We start from the raw sequence: 25,808 nt of genomic DNA, 5'->3' as shown, positions 1-25,808 counted from the left end.
GTGTTATTATCCTTATATTTTTGTGACAATAGTAGTCTTCAAAACAGATATTTGTGCCACCTGATTGCTGCTGAGCATGAAAGCAGGTTGATCTGTTTCATGTGGTATCAGGGCTCTCAGTACAGCAGGCCTATACCAATTCTTCACCCACTTCATCTTACGTTGACGTTCAATTGAAAGCTGTAAATGCTGGGCCAGACCCCGATACCTCATGCATGACTGATTGCTGCCGTGCCATGCTACAATTTATACTGTGGGTAAATTGAGACCACTTCCCTGGTGTCTCCCCTCAATTTGATGTGCTTTGACAACTTTTGGGGTGAAAGTGTTGTGCATGCGTTTGTTTTTACCTCTTATTGACTTGAATGGTGTTCAGTAGTGTTGAGCATTCCGATACTGCAAGTATCGGGTATCGGCCGATATTTGCTGTATCGGAATTCCGATACCGAGTTCCCATATTTTTGTGATATCGGAAATCGGAATCGGAAGTGTGCGGTGCGTATGGTTCCCAGGGTCTGGAGGAGAGGAGACTCTCCTTCAGGCCCTGGGATCCATATTCATGTAAAAAATAAATAATAAAAATAAAAAATATTGATATACTCACCCCTCCGGCGGACCCTGGACCTTAGCGATGTAACCGGCAGCCTCCGTTCCTAAGAATGAGTGAGTGTAGGGCCTGCGATGACGTCGCAGCTTGTGATTGGTCAAGTGAGCAGTCACATGAGCGGTCATGCGACCAATCACAAGCCGCGACGTCATCGAAGGTCCTTCACTCTGCATTCTTAGGGAACTGAGGCAGACGCTTGGACCGGTGAGAGCCGGGGCCGTCAGAGGGGTGAGTATATCAATATTTTTTATTCTTATTCTTTATTTTATACATGAATATGGATCCCAGGGCCTGAAGGAGAGTTTCCTCTCCTTCAGACCCTGGGAACCATTCCGATATTTTGTGTCCCATTGATATGCATTGGTATCGGGTATCGGCGATATCCGATACTTTTTGGGTATCGGCCGATCCAATCCGATACTGATACCTTTGCATATCGGAAGGTATCGCTCAACACTAGTGTTCAGTTATGTTCAGCGAGTATTCTACGAATAAATCGGTGAATATTGCAAATTCGGCGATCGTAGTCCAAACTGAACATTGAAATATTCACTCATCTCTAGTTATTGGGGCCCATCTCTTTATTGTACCATTGTTCTGTAGTGCCACCATTCTTTTGATTTTATTTTTTTGTTAAGGCTACACCTTTGGTTGGTTTATTTTTATTTTCAATTTGATATCTTTGTTTTTTCTATTTTTTAAACAAAACATGAGTTAATTTGAAAAATATTTTCTACTAAAAGACCACAGGTAATAAAAAATGATAATTAACTGTCCAAAGACTGCCTATATGTTTTGAAAATAGTCCCTATTACGATACATATTGGTATATGTGTTCTCTACTAAGGTGTAATAAAATCAGCCTCATTAAATATTGGACATGACTTCAATACTATTGTGTAATGGAAATATCTGCTTATGTAAAATAAAAAACAGAAATGTACAAAAGTTGTGCTTCTGTTTTCAAGCTCTGATTATGTAATTATGGTTTAGTATTAGAACACTACAGAGATGTTATGTATTCTTTGATTTACTTCTGCTCACAAGATTTGAAATAAATCATTGAACATATAGTTATACAAACATTGTCAGAATTTATAATGGTAACATTATCACAATGTTATTCATAAGTGGTGACTATTTTTTTTACAAAAGGATTATGTTGAAAATCATCATGGGAACTTTTCTTCTTGCTATGGGTTTGTAAATTAAAATGAAAGCTTTTGATTACACTAATGACATTAGCACTTAATTTCCGTTTAAGGATTTTAAGCATATGCAATGAGAAGACATAAATTGAATGAACTGAGGGAGTTTTATCATAGCAATGAGTGTTCTTATTGTATTCATGCTTTAATACACATTCTAATGCATCTATAAGTTTAGAATAAAATGATGGATCCATCCAAACGTTTGGCTTAGATTTTTTATGTAAAAATAAATGAAATTAGAAAATGTGTGATGTATTCAATAATTATATTATTTATGTTATAGATCTAAATATTAGCCATATTTAATTTGTGTTTTTGCACACTTTGTATCATAGTACTGACAGCTGTTAAGCAACCAAACAAAATTATAGTAATTTGAACTTACTGAAATTCGCAGGTCTCCACAATTTGCAATTCGATTTGCGTGGATAGGCGAAAGAAAAAGAAAAAAAAAGTACAAGGCTGCATTTCACTCACTCCTGAAGATTCACAGACTGGGGTTATGACTTCAGGCCAGACGAGCTTCCTCATATTATTCTTGCAGCTATGACATAACAGAGTTTAGCACAGCTAAACAGAAGAGGGTGTGGAGGTATTAACACTGCAACTAAAAAAAGATGATGGCCATCCAGAGAGCACCATTTTTCCTTTTACAGTATAAGAATACAGGTCAGAGTGCACAGCTCTTTCCAAAAAGGGACATAAAAAGTCCAAAATTGGATTGTGTTGTTTAACATACCACAGACGGCAACAGGGCACCCATACTTCACATAAACCATGGAGGAGTCCCAGAGGGAAGATCTGTTTTCATTCTACTTGGACTAAATTGTGTTTGATTCCCCAAACTCTTAAGTGAGGTTTGACAAAGATCCGGACAGGGTCGAAATGTTACCTTGTTTTCACTTTTTTTTTTTTTACTGTGGTGATCATTACCTATACATGTAATAAACACAAACTCTTTGTTGCAATTCTACAAGTCTCGTTGAGTGCGGCTGTTCTCCTCCTTGGTTCAACATACTACTGCACTAGTGTTGAAGCACATTGAAAATGGGAGTGAATGTCATTCTGTAAACAATAATCTAAAGAATGAAGTTAGAAAGGGAAGTGCCGTACCTGCATAGTTACTGTGTGTGAATCCATTCATCTGAACCAGGTCAGTTTAATACCCTGCATCCCAATTTTGCTACTAAAGAAGAATCCTGAAACCTAAGAGTGTGTATCAAAGGCAGGGAAAATATAATTATAATTTATTTTTTAAATACAAATAACGAATCTCCAGAATCTAAAATATAAAATCAATGGTCTACTTCACACTTCTTTCTTGCAGTAGTTCAATATCAGGCCCTTACATGCCAGTGGAATTCAGCAGTCTGTTACAGGTGCTCACATTTTGAACGCAAAACTAACAAGTAGTGATGAAAAAGCACTCAAATGCTCGGATGACCGCTACTCGAACAGAGCAATGACTAATGCTCAGGTACTCTTTTTTAGTATCGAGTATAATGGGAGTCAATGGGAAATCCGAGCATTTTTCTGGCAGACGCTATAAGGAGGTTTGGGGGCAGTGAAAATGTTGAAATGGATGGAAAAAGTGGTGAATGGAAGGAGAACAGCATCGGGAAGACCCCTGTAATAATCTCTGTCTCCCAGATTGCTACTGAGATCAATGGTGTCACACTTCTATGCCACTTTAAGCAGTGACAATAAATCAAAGAGAAATTGAAGTTTACAGGAAATAAAAGTTAACATAAAAGTTAACATTTTTTTCCTGCATAATGACTTGTATATAAGCCAAAATGTAAAAAAAGTTTAAAAAAAATAGTAAAGTAAGCCAAAATTGAAATAATTTAAAAAAATTGAAATTTCCATGTAATTTATGAAGGAAGCAATTAGTGCATTATACACATTCTGTTTCAATTGTCATGTAATGGTACTCCTAGACTCATAAAGGCTATTAACTAAGTGCAAAGCCTGCTAAATATTATAAGCAGGGTCATACATACACCCTTGAACTGTAGAACCTTATTCATATATTGCTTGGTATCCAGGATGCTGATGTAGTTGAAAGTGCGATGACGGGTGAAAGTCTGATTCCAGGCAGGGGACCCACTGGCATCGTGGGCCAAATACTTGGGGGACCTGCCATGCATTGTGGGCCAAATAAACTCACCTTACTGGACAGATTTGGCCCATGGGCCAGAGTTTGACACATGTGCTCTAGAGACACTTAAAAACAACTTTCACGTATTGTACAACTTTCTTCCTTCTTAAGGGGTATTCCCATCTCAAAGATTCTATCCCAATATATAGTACGTGTAATAATAATAATAGGAAATATCTCCAATTAGAAATTTAGTATAGTTTTTCTGATTCGTTATGTCTCTTTCCTGATGTGCACTGAAGAAACTGCTTGGAGAGATCAGCGCAAATAGGGATCTTATCCAATTCACAGTGAGACAAAATGAGTGGATTGTACTCACCAGTTGAAGCTATTGTTATAGCGTGTCCAAATATCCACTGCAGCAGATCCATGGGTCAGCTGATTACCATGCTATAGACGAATGAAAGGGTTAATGTGGATATGGTCCATGCTGCAGATAGATGATAAATCCAAAGATGCTTCATAACTAGTGTTGAGCATTCCGATACTGCAAGTATCGGGTATCGGCCGATACTTGCGGTATCGGAATTCCGATACCGAGTTCCGATACTTTTGTGATATCGGAAATCGGAATCGGATCCATATTCATGTAAAAAATAAAGAATTAAAATAAAAAATATGGATATACTCACCTCTCCGGCGGCCCCTGGACCTTACCGCTGTAACCGGCAGCCTCCATTCCTAAGAATGAGCGCGTGAAGGGCCTTCGATGACGTTGTGACTTCTGATTGGTCGCGTGCCACTCATGTGACCGCTCACGTGACCAATCACAGGCCGCAACGTCATCGCAGGTCCTAAACTCCTCATTGAGGAGTTTAGGACCTGCGATGATGTCACGGCCTGTGATTGGTCGCGTGAGCGGTCACATGAGCGGCACGCAACCAATCAGAAGCCGCGACGTCATCGAAGGTCTTAAACTGCTCATTCTTAGGAACGGAGGCTGCCGCTTACAATCGGTAAGGTCCAGGGGCCCCCGGACGGGTGAGTATATCCATATTTTTTATTTTAATTCTTTATTTTTTACATGAATATGGATCCCAGGGCCTGAAGGAGAGTTTCCTCTCCTTCAGACCCTGGGAACCATCCAGGATACCTTCCGATACTTGAGTCCCATTGACTTGTATTGGTATTGGGTATCGGTATCGGCGATATCCGATATTTTTCGGGTATCGGCCGATACTATCCGATACCGATACTTTCAAGTATCGGAAGGTATCGCTCAACACTATTTACAACAGGAATGGTGGTGTATTCAATGCGCTTCAATGTCTCAGTGACTTTTTCATCAGGAATTACCACACAAGCATAGAATCACAAGAGATAGGACTCTTTTGTGATTCTATACTTGTGTGGTAATTCCTGATGAAGAAGTCACTGAGACTTTGAAACACGTTGAATAAACCACCATTCCTTTTATGAAACCTCTTTGTATTTTTTCTCATGTGCAGGCATTTCAGGACCTTAGGTATCCATGGCTATGACCACTGACATACGCTTTAATTTAACTGGACATCTGGAGTAATTGAAATATAAATCCTAATTCATCCTCATGTGTAGATTTACACACTTGTATGAAAGAAATTGTCAGTGAATGTAAAAAGATAGCGATAACCAAGTCTATTACACTGTAATTGTATAAAATACTGTATAAGCGATCCACATGAACTTTGCATTTAAAGGAAATTATAATTTATTAGACAGATTATTGCAAGTTTAATTAAGTAAAATTAGGAGCAGACATAGACAGAAGAGGGCCTCTGTAGCGCCGCTGTCCCATTCTGCTCCCTGTGTCCTTGGGCTGCAGCTTCAGCGCTGTGCCTGGTGGCGACGTCGGTCACCTGGGGCTTCTGTTCCACATCCCGTGCTGCCTGCTCCTGCTGCTGCTTCCTGGATGCTGTGTGCGTCCCGCAGGTCTGCTGGCATGCCACTAAGGCTACTTTCACACTAGCGTCATTCCACGCACGTCGCAATGCGTCATTTTGGAGGAAAAACACATCCTGCAAAGTTGCCCGCAGGATGCATTTTTTCTCCATAGACTTTCATTAGCTACGCATTGCGATGGATTGCCACACGTCGCATCCATCGTGCGACGGATGCGTCGTGTTTTGGCAGACCGTCGGCACAAAAAAAGTTCCCTGTAACTTTTTTTGTGTCTTAAGTCCGCCATTTTCGACCGCGCATGCGCGGCCGAAACTCCGCCCCCTCCTACCCGGAACTCACAATGGGCAGCGGATGCATTGTAAAACTGCCCACTTTGAGCTACATTAACACTGTCTGTTGGTACGTCGGGCCGACGGTTTGCGACGGCCCGTACCGACGGACTAGTGTGAAAGTAGTCTAAGGGTGCTCAAACAATCCCGGTCTCCTAAAGAGACAGCGTGCCATTTTCTAAAATAGGTCTCAGCCAATGGCTGAGTGTCTTGTACTATTTCAGTCACCTCTGCCCTTAGGGAGGTGTCTGAGCAACAAGTGTTTCCTGTTGCTAGTTCTCAGGTTCTTGGCTCTTGTGTGTAATGCTCAGCTTGAATCATGCTAATTCTGGTTTGTCTCCTCAGTTTAACCTCTGTGCTACTCTTGCCTTCTGGAGCTACGCCTGCACTACCTGCTTCTCTCTGTGCCAGCTGTTGCCTGCTACCCGTTTGAGCTGCCTGTCTCCTGTCTGGTTCTCCGCTACTTGCAGTTCCTGCCTACCCGCCAATCCAGCTGATTCAGCTTGCACGTGCCTGGGGTCTAACTGGTAGCACCTTGTGTTTCCCGAACTTTCCTTTCTGGCCCTATTTGAGGGGTCTTACTATGAGAGTCCGGGCTTGCTTAGTCACGCCCCCGGGTAATGGTCCCATGGTTCCAAAATAAGTTCAATAAACAAATGTGCACTTCATCACCTGCGCCTCCGTTTCCATTTGTTACAGCCTCTATGCAAGAACAATATATGGTTCCTCTGCAGCCAAATAGATCATAATAATGCACAGTTACACATGCTCTAGCCCCTTAGTGACCACCAATACTGACCTGGGATTTAAGAGAATAGCATCCCCATACACATGACAATCCAGCAGTTGACAGCTGTGTACACTATAGCTGACAACTTGCTGAATCAGCAATGATCAGTGTGGGCATAGACCACAAGGCTGTTTAACCCCTTAAATGCTGCTATCAATAGTGACTACGGCATATAAATGTTTAAGAGAGTGCAGGGGCATCTTCTTTTCTCCCATTGGTACCCTGAAATCTTGATCCTGTGGTCTTGATGTTTGCCATGGCAGTTCATGACCAAATAACGTCCTTAGAATCTGTTGGCTATAGAAGCCTGTTCAGAAGTTATCAAAATTTAGGAGGTAAACATAAATGTTTTTATTCCTGTCATGCCACTCGCATAAATTCCTGAAAAGCATCTGACAGGTTAATTTACTACATTAAAGCAATTTTTTTATACCTTTTTGGGTGTGGTTTTTAAAATGGCATCACAATTGGGGGTTTCCAATATGTAGGACCCCAAAGTCACTTCAAAACTGAACAGTTCACTATAAAAATACCTTTTGTAATTTTCCTTGAAAAATTAAAAATTACTGCTCCATTTTTAAACCTTTTAAAATGCTAAAGAAATAAAGCAACATTTTATAAATGGTGCTTATGTAAGGCAGACATGAGGGAAATGTTATTTACTAATGTTTTTGTGTGATATAACTATCTGGAGTACAGGGATAATCATTAATAAATTTAAAATTTGAAAAAATGCTATTTTTAAAATTGAAGCAAAACATATCAACCTAAATTTATCATGTTCATAAAGTATAATGTGTCATGAAAAGCAATCTCAAAATCAATGGGATATGTTGAAGCATTTCAAATGTATTAATACTAATGATGAGCGAATATACTCGTTGCTTGGGTTTTCCCGAGCACGCTCGGGTGACCTCCGAGTATTTGTTAGTGTTTGGAGATTAAGTTTAGATCGCCTCAGCTGAATGATTATCATACCGCTGCTGCCGCCTTCCATGCCCTGTCATACTTACCTGTCTTCGGCGTCCCGGCGTGCCTCTCCTTCTGCTGCGTCCTTTCCTCCGTGGTCGCTCCCGGCCTCTGCTTCTCGTGTGCGCGCGCATACCAGGTTCAGTGCTGCACGCGCGCACTTCTGATCTACTGTCGGCGCTCCTCTTCGTCTCCTCTATGGTTCTGGAGGACTGGTACCCGGAAGTGCTGCGCTGCCTTAAGGTATTTAAACTGCTTCCTGCTGGCCCTCTGTTCCTGGTTATCATTTGTTCCTTCAGGTGCTCCTGACCGCCCTTGGTTTCTGTGAGTTCATCTCCCTCTGACTTAGAGTTAATCCTGTCTTTCCAGTACCCTGCCAGCCTCTGCGTTCCCTCAGTACCTCTGCCAGTCCCTGCACTGCTGTAGTTTACCCGTCAGTGCCTGTGTCACTGCTATACCTCCGTCAGGCCTTGTGTCACTGCTATACCTCCGTCAGTCCCTGTGTCACTGCTATACCTTTGTCAGTCCCTGTGTCACTGCTATACCTCCATCAGTCCCCATACCGCTGCTTTACCTCCATCAGTCCCTGTGTCTCTGCATTGCTTCTGCATGGTCTGCATTTCAGCAGTGTTCCCGTTATAGCTGCCAGTTCTGTGTCTCCGCAGTACTCTCCTATCCTGTGGTCCTACTATCTCCGCCTCTTCTTGGCTTGGCCTTCTCCCGTCCTGGTCCTCCAGCTTCTGTGGCTATAGTCCCTCACGGGCCTGCCCCTAACTCTCCCTGTATAGGGGGGCGGTCTCTCTGGTCAGCTCGTCCGTGGGGAGTTCGTCGTCGTGGTCTAGAGGGTCCACTTTCTGTTTTCCCTCTTTGAATCTTTACAATGATTTACAGCTATTAGCCAGGCTAAGTATATGTGGGTGTTGCCTGGTTGCTAGGGAATTACCACATGTAATCAAGCTGGCTTGTAGCTGTAAATCATTCAGCTGCCGCGATGAAAACTAAATCTCCGAACACTAACATATACTTGGAGGTCACCAGAGTATGCTCGGGAAAACCCGAGCAATGAGTACACTCGTTCATCACTAATTACTTCATAAAGTGTCATGTCAGATACAGTGCCCTGCGAAAGTATTCAGCTCCCTGGAACTTTACAGCCTTTTCCCACATATCATGCTTCAAACGTAAAGATACCCAATGTAAATTTTTGGTGAAGAATCAACAATAAGTGGAACACAATTGTGAAGTTGAACGTTTGAACAAAATTTATTGGTTATTTTAAATTTTTTTGGAAATTCGAAAACTGAAAAATGGGGAGTGCAATATTATTCGGCCCCTTTAACTTAATACTTTGTTGAGCCACCTTTTGCTGCGATTACAGCTGCAAGTCGCTTGGGCTATGTCTATCAGTTTTGTACATCAAGAGACTGAAATTCTTGCCTATTCTTCCTTGGCAACAGCTCGAGCTCAGTGAGGTTTGATGGAGATCATTTGTGAAGAGCAGTTTTCAGCTCTTTCCACAGATTGTCGATTGGATTGAGGTCTGAACTTTGACTTGGCCATTCTAAAATCTGGATACATTTATATTTGTGAGCCATTCTATTGCAGATTTTGCTTTATGTTTGGGATCATTGTCTTGTTGGAAGACAAATCTCCGTCTCAGTCTCAGGTATTTTGCAGACTCAAACAGGTTTTCTTCAAGAATGGTCCTGTATTTGGCTCCATCCATCTTCCCATCAATTTTAACCATCTTCCCTGTCCCTGCTGAAGAAAAGCAGGCCCAATGTAATGGGGAGACTAGGTGGGCAAGAGCTAATAACCCGGGCCCCTGCAATTTCCCTCAGACAAGGGAAATCCTAACTGACCCTCTACCTAGAGTTTACACTGATGGTGTGGATGTCTAGGCCTCGACCCTCGCCCTGTCTCCTGTTTCAACCCTAGGCTGAAACCACCGCCCACCACCCAGTGAAAAGATCATACACCAATACCCACAGTTAGCACAGACAAGGATAACGGAAAATATACACCACGCCGCAGTCACTCAGGAATACACTATAAATGCGCAGGGCAAAATAAATACAAATATAGGAAGGAGTAAATAAGACAAAGGGAAATACACCACCAGCAACGATACTCCAACTACTAGCTCACCACTCCAGACCGAGATAACAACGCACAAGACAGAAGCTATAATCGGTGATGCCCAATGTTCAGGAGAACTATTTAAAGGCAATGGGCATGGCCCAGCTTCCAATCCGAGCATCAGGTAAATTAACCCCAGACCAGCTAGATAAAATCTAGCCGACGCCAATGAGCACATAGTGGTCAAAAGCGGAATTACCGCTGTCTGTCGAACGACCTGGTCGGAACAGCATCCGACATGACAGTACCCCGCCTTCTACGAGGGACCCCAGGGCCCTCACGGCTTATAGGACTCGGCTTGTCCAGATGGCGGCGGTGAAAAAACCTGACCAGCCGATCCGCATGAATGTCCGAGGCTGGTACCCAGGACCTCTCATCAGGCCCATAACCACGCCAGTGTACCAAGTACTGTAAAGTGCGGCGCACTACACGAGAGTCAACCACCTTGGAGACTTCAAATTCCAAATTACCATCCAAGACCATTACCAAGACTGGAGATGGCATAGGCGCCGCGTCCACAGAACCCACCACCTTCTTTAGAAGAGACCTGTGGAACACGTTGTGTATCTTATACACCGTAGGAAGCTCCAATCGGTACGCTACTGGGTTAATGACAGCGGCGACCCTAAATGGACCAATAAACCGTGGACCCAATTTAAGGGATGGTATTTTGAGTCTTATGTTTTTTGTGGATAACCACACCCAGTCATCCACACTCAGGTCCGGACCTGGCACACGCCTACTGTCAGCCACATGTTTGTACCTAGCACCCACACTCAACAGGCGCTGTTTAGCTCTCCTCCAGACTGATGACAATTGTGCTCCTAACTGGTCTTCCTCCGGAACGCCGGAAGAGCCCCTCTGACTCAAAGTACAAAATTGAGGATGTAGCCCGTAAACACAAAAAAAGGAGACTCCCCAGATCCCCAGACGACTCCTGGCGGTGATTATTGATGGCAAACTCAGCCAAAGGAAGAAAGGTAGACCACTCCTCCTGGTTATCAGAGACAAAGCAGTGTAAGTACTGTTCCAAATTTTGGTTCATACGCTCAGTCTGACCATTTGACTGAGGATGAAACGCCGAAGAATGAGACAACTTGATCCCCAGCCGTGAGCAAAATGCTTTCCAAAATTTTGCCACAAACTGAGTACCCCTATCAGACACGATGTCAGGCAGAACCCCATGAAGTCTGACCACCTCCTGCACAAATACCTGAGCCAGAGTCTTAGCGTTAGGCAACGAAGGCAAAGACACAAAGTGCGACATTTTTGAAAACCGATCAACAATCACCAAGATGACCGTGTTCCCAGCTGAGGAGGGCAAATCAGTGATGAAATCCATGGAGATTTCTGTCCATGGCTTACTAGGTACCTCAAGAGGAAGTAGTGTGCCAACAGGACAGGAGCAGGGCGTCTTAGCCCTAGCGCACGTGGTACAAGCTGACACGTATGAGACCACGTCCTGTCAGATCTTGGGCCACCAAAACCGACGTGACACCAACTCCAAGGTACCTCTATCCCCTGGGTGGCCAGCCAGGACAGCATCATGATGCTCCGCCAAAACCTTTAAGCGGAGATGAAGCGGTACAAAAGATTTCTTGATGGGAAGCTCAGATGGTACCTCCTCCTGAGCCTCGGCAATCTCAGCCTCAACCTCGGTAGTGAGAGCCGAAACCACAACACCCTTTTGGAGGATGGGTACTGGATCTTCCCGAGGTTCTCCCCCCGGGAAACACCTGGACAGAGCATCCGCTTTAGTGTTTTTGGGATCCATATTAATGTGTAAAATAAAGAATAAAAATAAAAAATATTGATATACTCACCTCTCCGACACAGCCTGGACCTTACCGATGTAACTGGCAGCTTCCGTTCCTAAGAATGAGCGCTTGAAAGACCTTAGATGACGTCGCGGCCTGTGATTGGTCGCGTGAGCGGTCACGTGACCGCCAAGCAACCAATCACAAGCCGCGACGTCATCTAAGGACTTTCAAGCGCTTGAAAGACCTTAGATGACGTCGCGGCTTGTGATTGGTCACGTGGCGGTCACGTGACCGCTCACGCGACCAATCACAGGCCGCGACGTCATCTAAGGTCTTTCAAGCGCTCATTCTTAGGAACGGAAGCTGCCGGTTACATCGGTAAGGTCCAGGCTGCGTCGGAGAGGTGAGTATATCAATATTTTTTTTTTTATTCTTTATTTTACACATTAATATCGATCCCGATACCGATTCCCGATATCACAAAAGTATCTCGGTATCGGAATTCCGATACAGCAAATATCGGCTGATACCCGATACTTGCAGTATCGGAATGCTCAACACTAATCACGAACCATAATCTGGTTGAATTCCCTGAAATCCAAACACGGGTGTAATCCGCCATCTTTCTTCTTCACGAAGAAGAACCCTGCTGCCACAGGCGAGGTTGAAGGCCTGATGTGCCCTTTGCTCAAACTTTCAGCAATGTAATCCTTTAATGCTTGTCTCTCCGGACCGGAGATGTTAAACATTCTTGCTTTAGGCAATTTGGCCCCTGGTTTAAACCTGATAGTACAGTCATAGGGGCGATGTGGCGTAAATTCTGAACAACCCTTCTCAGAGAACACATCCACAAAATCCAGAAGTGACTCCGGAACGCTTGAAGTCACAGCAGACACACATGTGGCCAGGCAATTCTCCTGGCAGAATTCGCTCCACTGAATTATGTCCTGAGTTTTCCAGTCAATTACCGGGTTGTGTATAGACAACCATGGAGAACCCCAAACCACCTGAGCAGGAAGATTCCTGAGCACCTTACATGTAACCTGCTCAGAATGTAGAACCCCAATGTGGAGTTTCACCTCAGCCACAAATTCAGTAATCTCCCCCTGTGAGAGAGGAGCAGCATTGATGGTGACCACGCGGATAGGATGAGGCAGTTTTTCAATCCTAAAACCCGCTGTGCGCGCAAACTCCTCATCAATGAGATTTGTGGCTGAACCACTATCCACAAAAACAGTAATTGGCAGCTCACTGCCAGCGATTATAACCTTAGCAGGGAGCATGCATTGAGAAACCACCATGGAGGATATACATAAGCTCAGATTGGTCTCCTCCACATCCTCTGAGCTTAGAAGTTTTCCGCCGTTGCATTTTTCTTAGACAGTAGAGGACAGATGTTAATAAAATGACCAGTCTTACCGCAGTAAAAACAGGCTCTCTGCTTCCTGAGCTCAGGGGCTCGACGCTTCACATGTGATACCCCTGCGATTTGCATAGGCTCCGTGGGCTCACCTGCAGCAACCACACATGAACCTAAACCCTCTCCCATAGGTGGTGTCTCATGCTCCCCCTGACGCAAACGGCGATCAATGTGGACAACCAGACTCATAGTGGAATCTAGAGAAGTAGGAGTCTCGTACATCAGAAGGGCTTTTTAACCCTTCCAGAAACCCCATGAATAAGCTGACTCCGCAGCGCTGGATCATTCCACTGTGTATCGATTGCCCAGCGATGAAATTCAGAAAAGTAATCCTCTGCAACTCGCTCCCCCTGGCGAATAGTGCGTATCTTAGATTCTGCTAGAGCCATTCTGTCTGGCTCATCGTAAATATTTCCAAGAAAGGAAAAAAACTCTCCACAGAGTCAAATGCAGCAGAATCAGATGGCAAAGAAAATGCCCATGCTTGGGGATCCCCGCTTAACAATGACAACACCAGGCCCACACGCTGAGCCTCATTACCTGAGGAGATCGGGCGCATACGGAAATATAGTTTGCAAGCTTCACGAAAAGAAACAAATTTACTGCGTTCCCCAGCAAATTTTCAGGCAAAGGAAACTTAGGCTCAGCAACTCTACCTGTCGCTCCAGCTTGCACATTAGATACTGCTAGTCCCTGTTGCTGCACTGCCCCCCTCAACTCAGTGACCTGTAAGGACAGCGCCTCCAACTGGCGGGTTATGGAAGTCATGGGATCCATGACAAAACAAAAAAAGGAACCCCCTTTTTTTTCTTGTTTTAAAGGCCGATTATAATGTCACGGGGAGACTAGGTGGGCAAGAGCTAATAACCCGGGCCCCCGCAATTTCCCTCAGACTAGGGAAATCCTGATTGACCCTATACCTAGAGTTTACACTGATGGTGTGCATGTCTAGGCCTCGACCCTCGCCCTGTCTCCTGTTTCAACCCTAGGCTGAAACCACCGCCCACCACCCAGTGAAAAGATCATACACCAATACACACAGTTAGCACAGACAAGGATAACGGAAAATATACACCACACCGCAGTCACTCAGGAATACACTATAAATGCGCAGGGCAAAATAAATATAAATATAGGAAGGAGTAAATAAGATAAAGGGAAATACACCACCAGCAACGATACTCCAACTACTAGCTCACCACTCCAGACCGAGATAACAACTCACAAGACAGAAGCTATAATCGGTGACGCCCAATGTTCAGGAGAACTATTTAAAGGCAATGGGCATGGCCCAGCTTCCAATCCGAGCATCAGGTAAATTAACACCGGACCAGCCAGATAAAATCTAGCCGACGCCAATGAGCACATAGTGGTCAAAAGCGGAATTACCGCTGTCTGTCGAACGACCTGGTCTGAACAGCGTCCGACATGACACCCAAACCATGATGCTGCCACCACCATGTTTGACAGTGGGGATGGTGTGTTCAGGTTGATAAGCTGTGTTGCCTTTACGGCAAACATATCGTTGGGAATTGTTGCTAAAAATTTTGATTTTGGTTTCATCTGACCAGAGCAACTTCTTCCAAATGTTTGGTGTGTCTCCCAGGTGGCTTGTTGCAAACTTTAAACCACACTTTTTATGGATATCTTTGAGAAATGGCTTTCTTCTTGCCACTCTTCCATAAAGGCCAGATTTGTGCTGTGGGACCCCATACCTCATTGGGCCTCTCTGTGGTTTCACCAATGGTATGTTCACTACCGAGTAAAATAAAACATAACATTCAAATTTTTTTGAGATAAGAATCAAACAGTACCCATCACTGTGTAATAGAGTAAAAATAGAAAGCAAATACAGGTGCATCTCACAAAATTAGAATATCATCAAAAAGTTAATTTATTTCAGTTCTTCAATACAAAATGTGAAACTCGTATATTAGATAGAGTCATTGCAAACAGAGTGATGTATTTCAAGTGGTTATTTCTGTTAATGTTGATGATTATGGCTTACAGCCAATAAAAACCCAATAGTCATTATCTCAGTAAATTATAATACTTATAACATCAGCTTGAAAAAATGATTTTAAAATCCAAAATATTGGCGTACTGAAATGTATGTTCAGTAAATGCACTCAATACTTGGTCGGGGCTCCTTTTGCATCAATTACTGCATCAATGCGGCGTGGCATGGAGGCGATCAGTCTGTGGCACTTCTGAGGTGTTATGGAAGCCCAGGTTGCTTTGATAGCAGCCTTCAGCTCATCTGCATTGTTGGGTCTGGAGTCACTCATCTTCCTCTTGCCAATACCATATAGATTCTCTATGGGGTTAAGGTCAGACGAGTTTGCTGGCCAATCAAGCACAGTGATACTGTTGTTTTTAAACCAAGAATTGGTACTTTTGGCAGTGTGGACAGGTGCCAAGTCCTGCTGGAGAATGAAATATCCACCTCCAAAAAGCTTGTCAGCAGAGGGAAGCATAAAGTGCTCTAAAATATCCTGATAGACAGCTGCACTGACTTTGGTCTTGATAAAACAAGACCAAACAATGCCTGTTTGTTAGGAAATCCCCACATGTATTCAGGCTGCCTAGCAGCCGCAAATCATGCAGCTGCGGCGACACAAACTAAATCTCCGAGCATGCTCAAAATACTTGGAGAACACTCAAACATGCTCGGAAAACTCGAGTAGTGAGCATACTCGCTCATCACTACTCCTCACCTAAAAAGTCTTCATTAAGCTGAAAATGTATCATGCAGAAAAGTTATCTAAATCTACAACACCAATTCCAAAAATGTTGGGATGCTGTCAAAAATGTAAAGAAAACAATAATGCATTAATTTGGAAATTTCTCATAGCAATATTTGATACAAAACAGAACACAGAGTAGAGATCAGAGGCTGAAAGTTAGAAATTTTTACATTTCATTTGAAAAATTTAACTAATTTAGAAATTGATGTCAGCAACACATCTCAAAGAAGTTGGCAAACCGCCATAAATAACAATGTATAGCATCCCCTCCTTTTGTTTTAACAGTTTGAACATGTCTGGTAAGTGAGGAGAACAATTGCTGGAGATTTGGAAGAGAAATTTTGTCCCATTCTAAATGTAAGATTCTAGCTGCTCAACCATCCAGGATTATCATTGACAGATTTTTATTTCCATAATGCGCTAAATGTTTTTTTATTGTTTTAAGGACTGGAGTGCAGGAGGCCAGTTCGTCACCTGAATTCTTGTCCTGCAAACGCATGCTGTTATAATTAGATAAGAGCAAAATTTTCAAGGATTAGATTGTTTCAGTTCGGCTAATGTCATGACCTCTTCGGCCATGCATCATGTATCAGGGTCTGAGCCAGCATTTAGAGCTTTGAATTTAAGTTTAAATTAAGGTAAGGTGGATGTAGGGACCAGTGAAAGCATGCTGTGTTGAGAGCCCTAATGCCTCATGCAATAGCTTAAACTGTTTTTTCGCTCAGTCACACTCAGGTGGCACAAATATCAGCTTGGTAGACCACTAGTGTTAGAAAGATTTAAGGATAGTAGAACAGGTAGTTGGCTGAAAGTAAATGCAGGCCTGACGGTCTGGGAGCAGAGATGAGTGAATATTTCAATGTTCAGTTCAGCTCACGATCGCCGAATTTGTAATATTCAATTTAATCGTTGATTAAATCACAGAATATAGCTCAACATATACATAACAAAAGCCGGTGTTTCCCAAGCTGTGTGACAGCGTGGGGAACACAGGTGTAGCGCTTCTGATCAGCGATGAATTCATCCCCGCCGGTTAGAGAGCCGTGGTTCCCACGCTGTCAGAAGACAGCGTGAGCACGCAGCTGTGATCTGATGTAAAAAGCTTACCTCCGGTCACTGGTGTCAGCTGATGGGACTACAGGTCCCATCAGATGCCACTTGCTGCCACTAATAACAGTGAGAGCAAGAGCGAATTTCTCAAGGTGGTAGCGGGGATCTCACTGAGGTAACGACAGTTCAGCCCGGCTGGGAACACAGCCTCAGTGACGTCACCACTAGTCACTGAGGCTGCACCTGCAGCAGTTCAGTCACCAATAGTGTTGAGCATTCCGATACCGCAAGTATCGGGTATCGGCCGATACTTGCGGTATCGGAATTCCGATACCGGGATTCCGATACTTGCCGCGTATCGGATACCGGAATCGGAAGTTCCCAGATTCAAAATGCACAAATTCAGCCAATGAGAATGATTCCAAGTGTGGGCACATCCTGTTTAGCATGGAGGGCATGAAACTACTGGCAAGGCTGTGATTGGCTGCTGAAATGATGTCATGATGCAGTTTAAAAGTCGCTGGCGCCATTTTGCGATCACTCTGCTGTGAATTCAGTTAGTGACAGGACGCTGTTTGCTGACTGAGGGCCAGTTTAGAGATAGAGATTTGCTTCTTTGTGCTTTCCAAAGGCTAATTTAGCAACCGCTGTGTTCACCTACTATTCACCTTGCTTTTGCCTTGTAGCGCTGTTTTCACAGCGATCTGCAAGGTCTGTGTGTGTGTGTGTATGAGTGCAGCCCACTCTCTAGTCTGAGTGCAGCCACATAGGCCATCCATAGCTGGTTGTATTCAGTTCAGGGAGGGTGGTTCATTGCCTCATACTGTTCTTTTTTTTTTTTTTTTTCCAAGTAGTGTAGTCTGCTGCTAATTTATTCAAAAAAATCCTATTAGTGTCTTTCCACCCGTCTCCAGCTAATTTGTGGAAAAACACTACATAGGATAACGTAGAGGAGGGTTTTTGGGCCTTGCAGCGCCGTTTACGGCTGTCTGCACGGTCTCCGTGTGACTGCAGCTCGCCCTGTAGTCTGTGAGCAGCCATAGCCTGGTTGTCTCCAGCTCAGGGTTCTTCACTGCGTCATACCGCCAAATCAATTTTCATTTTGTTTTAAGTAGTGCAGGCTGCTGCACATTTTTTCAAAAAATTCCTATTAGTGTCTTTCCACCCGTCTCCAGCTAACTTGTGGAAAAACACTACATAGGATAACGTAGAGGAGGGTTTTTGGGCCTTGCAGCGCCGTTTACGGCTGTCTGCACGGTCTCCGTGTGACTGCAGCTCTATCTGTTGTCAGCTCAGCCCCCAAAAAATAAATAAATAATAAAGTTCACCAAACACACCAGTTACACCACTTTACATTTGTGTAGCCCACATTAGCTCATATTAAAGTCTAGTCCACACTTTAGAAAATTAGTGTTTCTTATACCTGTTAGGAGGAGTTGTTCAGGAATAAGCACACAAAGCCGTTAGTACTTTTCTGCTTATCTTTATCAGTCAACCAAGATGAAGAAGGCAGTGAGTAAGGCACGTGGGCGTGGGCGTGGGTGCGGAGCAGGGAGGGGACGTGGGGATCTGTGCCTGCTGCGGGCACCGGTGAATCATCAGCACCCACTTTCACCAGGCAACAGTCATTCATGCGCAGCTTTGTGTCAGAGCGCCGTACACCGCTGCTGCGTGAAGAACAAATTGAAGCCGTTGTCGGATGGATGGCAGCTAATGCATCAACTTCAATTAGTGCCACATCCTCTCAGACACAGAGCACTGGAGAGCAGCCATCTGTCTCTTCACCACCTGCCAAATTGCCCAGGCAGACAGAGAGCCCAGGACAGGAGCCGTCTCTACTTCTGTTCTCTGAATCTCTTGGCTTGGAAACAGGGGGCCAGCCAAGCAGCATTGGAGAAATGGAAGAAGAGGCAGGGTGCAGTGATGCCCAACAGCTTTTTCTCTCTTCCTCTGAAGAGGCGGGTGGGCCAGTGGCTCCGGTCACCACATCGCAGGCCGCATCAGCTGATGATGACACTCAGGTGCCACTTACTGGTGCGTGCTCTGCTGCTGAGACTACCCAGGAGGAGCAGTTGGGGGCAGAGGGTAGTGTAGATGATGAGGTCCTTGACCCATCTTGGCGTGAGGGACAGGAAGGTGGTGGGAGCAGCCCTGAGGAAGAGATTCCCCGTACGGCCCAAAGAGGGAGAGGGAGGGGGAAGACTGCGGATCCTGCAGCCTCCGCTTTGGCACCCGTTAGGAGCATGTCTCTTCCAAAAGCCAAAAAGGGCGCTCCCAAGACTTGCAGTGCCTGGTCCTTTTTTGACACAGTTGCAGATGACATTTGCTATGTCAGATGCAAGGTGTGTCATCAAAAAGTCAAAAGAGGGAAAAATCTCAGCAACCTCAATACCTCCAACATGTGGAAACATGTGCGCACCAGGCACCAGGCGGAGTTAGAAAAACACACTGAAGAGCTAGGCCAACCAACAGCGGCAGCTACCACCTCTTCAGCTCATGTTGCCTCTTCCTCCAGCTCACACGCAGCTGGTTCGGCTTCCTCCCAGGATCGCCGTGGAAGAACCTCTGGCCCTGTTGTCCAGAGACCCGCTGTAATTCCACCCGCAGCACCACTTTCCCAGTCATCCACACACTCCCAGCCCAGTCTACAGCCATCGGTAGTACAGGCATGGGAGAAAAGGCGGCCTTTCTCGTCAAACCACCCACGAGCACAGGCTCTGACTGCAGGCATTGCCAAACTTCTGTCACTGGAAATGCTGTCATTCAGGCTGGTGGAGACTGACAGCTTCCATGTCTTGATGTCATTGGCAGTCCCACAGTACAATGTGCCCAGCCGCTTTTACTTCAGCAGGCAAGCCGTCCCTGCCCTGCACAAGCATGTGGAGGGACACATAAAACACGTGCTACTGAACGCCATCAGTAGCAAGGTTCACCTCACCACCGATGCGTGGACCAGTCAACATGGACAGGGGCGATACCTTTCCCTCACTGCCCATTGGGTTAATGTCGTTGAGCTGGGTACAGACCGTGCGAGTGGCGCAGGACGTGTCCTGCCCACTCCAAGGATTGCAGGAATCCATTCTGTATGCATTGACTCCTCCTCTTACACCAGTTCCTCAGAATCATCGCTGCAGGAGCCGTCACAGTCCACCTCCACATGGACCCGTGATGAACGTGTACCTATTACGACCGACATGAGCACAGCCGTGGCCAAATGTCAACAGGCCGTCTTGAAATTAATTTTTTTGGGGAATCGTAGCCACACAGCGCAGGAGCTCTGGAATGCCATCAAGCAGGAGAGTGATGTGTGGTTTGTGCCAGCGAATCTCCAGCCAGGCATGGTAGTGTGTGATAATGGCCGAAATCTGGTGGCAGCTCTGGGCCTCGGCAACCTCACTCACATCCCATGTCTGGCACATGTGCTCAATTTGGTCGTGCAGAGCTTTTTGAGGGACTATCCGGATCTTGATGCACTGCTGCACAAGGTCCGCCTAGAGTGTGCTCACTTGCGGCGTTCCAGCATGGCAAAAGCGCGCATTGCGGCTCTGCAGCGCCGACACCGCCTGCCGGAACATCGCATCATATGTGACCTACCTACCAGGTGGAATTCCACGTTACATATGTTGGAGCGGTTGTGTGAGCAGCAGCAAGCTGTAATGGAGTACCAGCTGCTTCAGGCGCAAAGAAGTCGCAGTCAGTGCCGTACAGACTTCACAACCACAGAGTGGGCCACTATGAATGACATCTGCCAGGTTTTGCATCCCTTTGATTATTCCACGCGGATGGCGAGTGCAGATGATGCACTAGTCAGCATGACTGTCCCCCTTATCTGCCTGCTTGAAAAATCACTGCAAGCGCTAAGGGATGATGTTGTGGAAGAGGTGGAGGATGAGGATTCACCATTTCCATCATCTTCTGGACAGTCAGCGCCACGTGGTTCCTCACAAACGCGTAGGCAGGGGACAGTTTGTGAGGAGGATGAGGAGGAGTCAATGGAGGAGGAAGACATCCGTCCAGAGGAGGGAGTTACACAATTGTCCAGTACTCAGTGTGTACAGCGAGGGTGGGGTGATGACGAGCGGGCAGAGATCACGCCTCCAGCAGGGGACAGAGTTTCTTGGGCAGTTGGCAGTCTGCAGCACATGGTGGATTACATGCTGCAGTGCCTGAGAAACGACCGCCGCATCGCCCACATTCTCAACATGTCTGATTATTGGGTGTTCACCCTCCTCGATCCTTGCTACCGGGACAACGTAGAAAGCCTCATCACACCGTTGAACCGGGAGCGAAAAATGCGGGAGTACCAAGACACACTGGTCAATTCCATCATCTTCTCCATTCCAACTGAGAGAAGTGCTGCTAGTGCATTCCAAAGCAGCTCAGTGCGTCCAGGCAGTGGTGGAGGCTCTGCACAAAGAGGGAGCAGAAGCAGTGCCTCTGCCCAAGGCAAGACCAGTATGGCCCAACTGTGGCACAGTTTTCTGTGCCCCCCACAAAAGTCTACACCATCACAGACGGCTCCAGTCAGCAGGAGGCAACGGTTCCGTCAGATGGTGACAGACTACATGTCTTGCCCTCTTGCTGTACTCCCAGACGGCTCTTCCCCTTTCAAGTTTTGGGTCTCAAAGCTGGATACATGGCCAGAGCTAAGCCAGTATGCATTGGAGGTGCTGTCTTGCCCTGCGGCCAGTGTATTATCGGAACGCGTCTTTAGTGCTGCAGGTGGTGTACTAACTGACCGTCGCATGCGACTATCCTCCGATAACGTTGACCGGCTTACTTTCCTGAAAATGAACAAGGCCTGGATCTCGCAGGAATTTGCCACTCCTCTTCCTGATTAAATAATTAGGTCACTGTATACGTTATCCAGGTCTCCTGTTGTGTTCATCTTTCTACCACCTGAACTTAAATTCCTGGGCTCCAACACCGCCAGTTGAGGCTCAGAAGTGCCGTCTGCACAGTCAAAACATACGACCCAGTGTTATTGGGTTTCAGTAACGTCAGCTGATCCCCAGCTGTGTAGCCGGCAATGTGTCCTGCGACCGCCACGCTGACACAACAACTGAAATGTAAGGGAATCTGTCCCCCCCCAAGGCGTTTGTTACTGAAAGAGCCACCTTGTGCAGCAGTAATGCTGCACAAGGAAAAGGTAGCTATTTTTGTTTAGCTCCTTGCAGACGCAGAACTTAACACTTATAAAATGTGTCCACTGATAACGTAAAACCGTCCCGGAGGTGGTACTTTCCTTCGTAATATGACGCAGCACAGCCGTCATTCCTACCCCCCCGGCGCCGTGCCCCGGCTCCTCAGCGTTGTTTGATTCCGTCCCGGAGCCTGCGCTGTTATGTTATTCCGTGGTCAGGCACACTTAGCGCTGCCCGTCTTCTGGCATCCTATGGTGTCAGGCTGGCTGCGCCTGTGCGGCCGCGCTGGCCGAGAGCCCGCCTCGCAGTGTCTTCTGATTTAATCCCACCGGGGGCCTGGGATCCATGGACATGCGCAGTGCATATCTGAACCTCCACCTCTCACTCATCTCCCTATGGCTTCTTCAGACTGTTCGGTGTCAGCTGGTCCCTAATAGCATGCCACGGCCGTGACACCGCACAGTCTTAAGAAGCCGTAGGGAGGGGAGTGAGAGGCGAGGATATGCACTGCGCATGGCCATGGATCCCAGGCCCCCAGTGGGATTAAATCAGAAGACACTGCGAGGCGGGCTCTCGGCCAGCGCGGCCGCACAGGCGCAGCCAGCCTGACACCAAATGATGTCAGAAGATGGGCAGCGCTAAGCGTGCCTGGCCACGGGATAACATAACAGCGCAGGCTCCGGGACGGAATCAAACAACGCTGAGGAGCCGGGGCACGGCGCCGGGGGGGTAGGAATGACGGCTGTGCTGCGTCATATTACGAAGGAAAGTCCCACCTCCGGGACGGTTTCACGGTTTCAGGGGACACATTTTATAAGTGTCTAGTTCTGTGTTTGCAAGGAGCATGATGAAAAGAGCCACCTTTTCCTTTTGCATCTTTTGTGCTGCACAAGCTGGCTCTTTCAGCTACAAACGCCTTGGGGGGGGTTAAAGGTTCCCTTTCGACTTTCTCAGGCTTCGGCCTACATTGTGTTCCTCTGCTTTTCCACCTGTCCCTGGGCTCCAACACCGCTAGTTGCCGTCCAGAAGTGCTGTCCGCACAGTCCCAACAGTCGCTCCTCTGTTATTGGGGTTCAGTAACGTCAGCTGTTCCCCAGCTGTGTGTGTGGCAATCCCTCCTACCTCCTCCACCTCCTCCTCCTCCACCCGTCCCTGGGCTCCAACACCGCTAGTTGCCATCCAGAAGTGCTGTACGCACAGTCAACAGTCCCTCCTCTGTTATTGGGGTTCAGTAACGTCAGCTGTTCCCCTGCTGTGTGTGTGGCAATCCCTCCTACCTCCTCCACCTCCTCCTCCTCCACCTGTCCCTGGGCTCCAACACCGCTAGTTGCCGTCCAGTAGTGCTGTACGCACAGTCAACAGTCCCTCCTCTGTTATTGGGGTTCAGTAACGTCAGCTGTTCCCCTGCTGTGTGTGTGGCAATCCCTCCTACCTCCTCCACCTCCTCCTCCTCCACCTGTTCCTGGGCTCCAACACCGCTAGTTGCCGTCCAGAAGTGCTGTACGCACAGTCAACAGTCCCTCCTCTGTTATTGGGGTTCAGTAACGTCAGCTGTTCCCCTGCTGTGTGTGTGGCAATCCCTCCTACCTGCTCCACCTCCTCCTCCTCCACCTGTCCCTGGGCTCCAACACCGCTAGTTGCCGTCCAGTAGTGCTGTACGCACAGTCAACAGTCCCTCCTCTGTTATTGGGGTTCAGTAACGTCAGCTGTTCCCCAGCTGTGTGTGTGGCAATCCCTCCTACCTCCTCCACCTCCTCCTCCTCCACCTGTCCCTGGGCTCCAACACCGCTAGTTGCCGTCCAGTAGTGCTGTACGCACAGTCAACAGTCCCTCCTCTGTTATTGGGGTTAAGTAACATCAGCTGTTCCCCTGCTGTGTGTGTGGCAATCCCTCCTACCTCCTCCACCTCCTCCTCCTCCACCTGTCCCTGGGCTCCAACACCGCTAGTTGCCGTCCAGAAGTGCTGTACGCACAGTCAACAGTCCCTCCTCTGTTATTGGGGTTCAGTAACGTCAGCTGTTCCCCTGCTGTGTGTGTGGCAATCCCTCCTACCTCCTCCACCTCCTCCTCCTCCACCTGTCCCTGGGCTCCAACACCGCTAGTTGCCGTCCAGTAGTGCTGTACGCACAGTCAACAGTCCCTCCTCTGTTATTGGGGTTCAGTAACGTCAGCTGTTCCCCTGATGCGTGTGTGGCAATCCCTCCTACCTCCTCCACCTCCTCCTCCTCCACCTGTCCCTGGGCTCCAACACCGCTAGTTGCCGTCCAGTAGTGCTGTACGCACAGTCAACAGTCCCTCCTCTGTTATTGGGGTTCAGTAACGTCAGCTGTTCCCCTGCTGTGTGTGTGGCAATCCCTCCTACCTCCTCCACCTCCTCCTCCTCCACCTGTCCCTGGGCTCCAACACCGCTAGTTGCCGTCCAGTAGTGCTGTACGCAGTCAACAGTCCCTCCTCTGTTATTGGGGTTCAGTAACGTCAGCTGTTCCCCTGCTGTGTGTGTGGCAATCCCTCCTACCTCCTCCACCTCCTCCTCCTCCACCTGTCCCTGGGCTCCAACACCGCTAGTTGCCATCCAGTAGTGCTGTACGCACAGTCAACAGTCCCTCCTCTGTTATTGGGGTTCAGTAACGTCAGCTGTTCCCCTGCTGTGTGTGTGGCAATCCCTCCTACCTCCTCCACCTCCTCCTCCTCCACCTGTCCCTGGGCTCCAACACCACTAGTTGCCGTCCAGTAGTGCTGTACGCACAGTCAACAGTCCCTCCTCTGTTATTGGGGTTCAGTAACGTCAGCTGTTCCCCTGCTGTGTGTGTGGCAATCCCTCCTACCTGCTCCACCTCCTCCTCCTCCACCTGTCCCTGGGCTCCAACACCGCTAGTTGCTGTCCAGAAGTGCTGTACGCACAGAGCCAAACACCTCGCCAATGTGTTAGTGGGGTTCAGCACCGCCAGCTGTTCCCCTGCTGTGTATACGGCAACGTGTACTGCGACCGCCACGCAGGCACAACAAGTTAAATTTAAGGGAACCTGTCCCCCCCCCCCCAGGCGTTTGTTACTGAAGGAGCAACCTTGTGCAGCAGTAATGATGCAAAGGGAAAAAGTGCCTCTTTTCGTGGTGCTCCTTGCACATGCTGAACCTAACACTTATGAAATGTGTCCCCACACACCGTTAAACCGTCCGGTAGGTGGAACTTTCCTTTGTCGTGTGACGCAGCACAGCCATCACTTCTACCCCCTTGGCGCCGTGCGCCGCCTCCTCAGCGTTGTTTGAATCTGTCCCGGAGCCTGCGCTGTTAGGTTAGCCCTTGGCCATGCACACATGTTGCGCTGCCCGTCTTCTGACATCATTTGGTGTCAGGCTGGCTGCGCCTGTGCGGGTGCGCTGGCCGAGATCCCGCCTCGCAGTGTCGTCTAATGTAATCCCACCGCGGGCCTGGGATCCGTGGCCATGCGCAGTGCATATCCTCGCCTCTCACTCCCCTCCCTACGGCTTCTTCAGACTGTGCGGTGTCAGCTGATCCCTAATAGCATGCCACGGCCGTGACACCGCACAGTCTGAAGAAGCCGTAGGGAGGGGATTGAGAGGCGAGGATATGCACTGCGC

This window comes from Ranitomeya variabilis, chromosome 5 (assembly GCF_051348905.1).
Source record: "Ranitomeya variabilis isolate aRanVar5 chromosome 5, aRanVar5.hap1, whole genome shotgun sequence".
Taxonomy (NCBI): domain Eukaryota; kingdom Metazoa; phylum Chordata; class Amphibia; order Anura; family Dendrobatidae; genus Ranitomeya; species Ranitomeya variabilis.
This window is presented reverse-complemented; position numbering follows the sequence as displayed.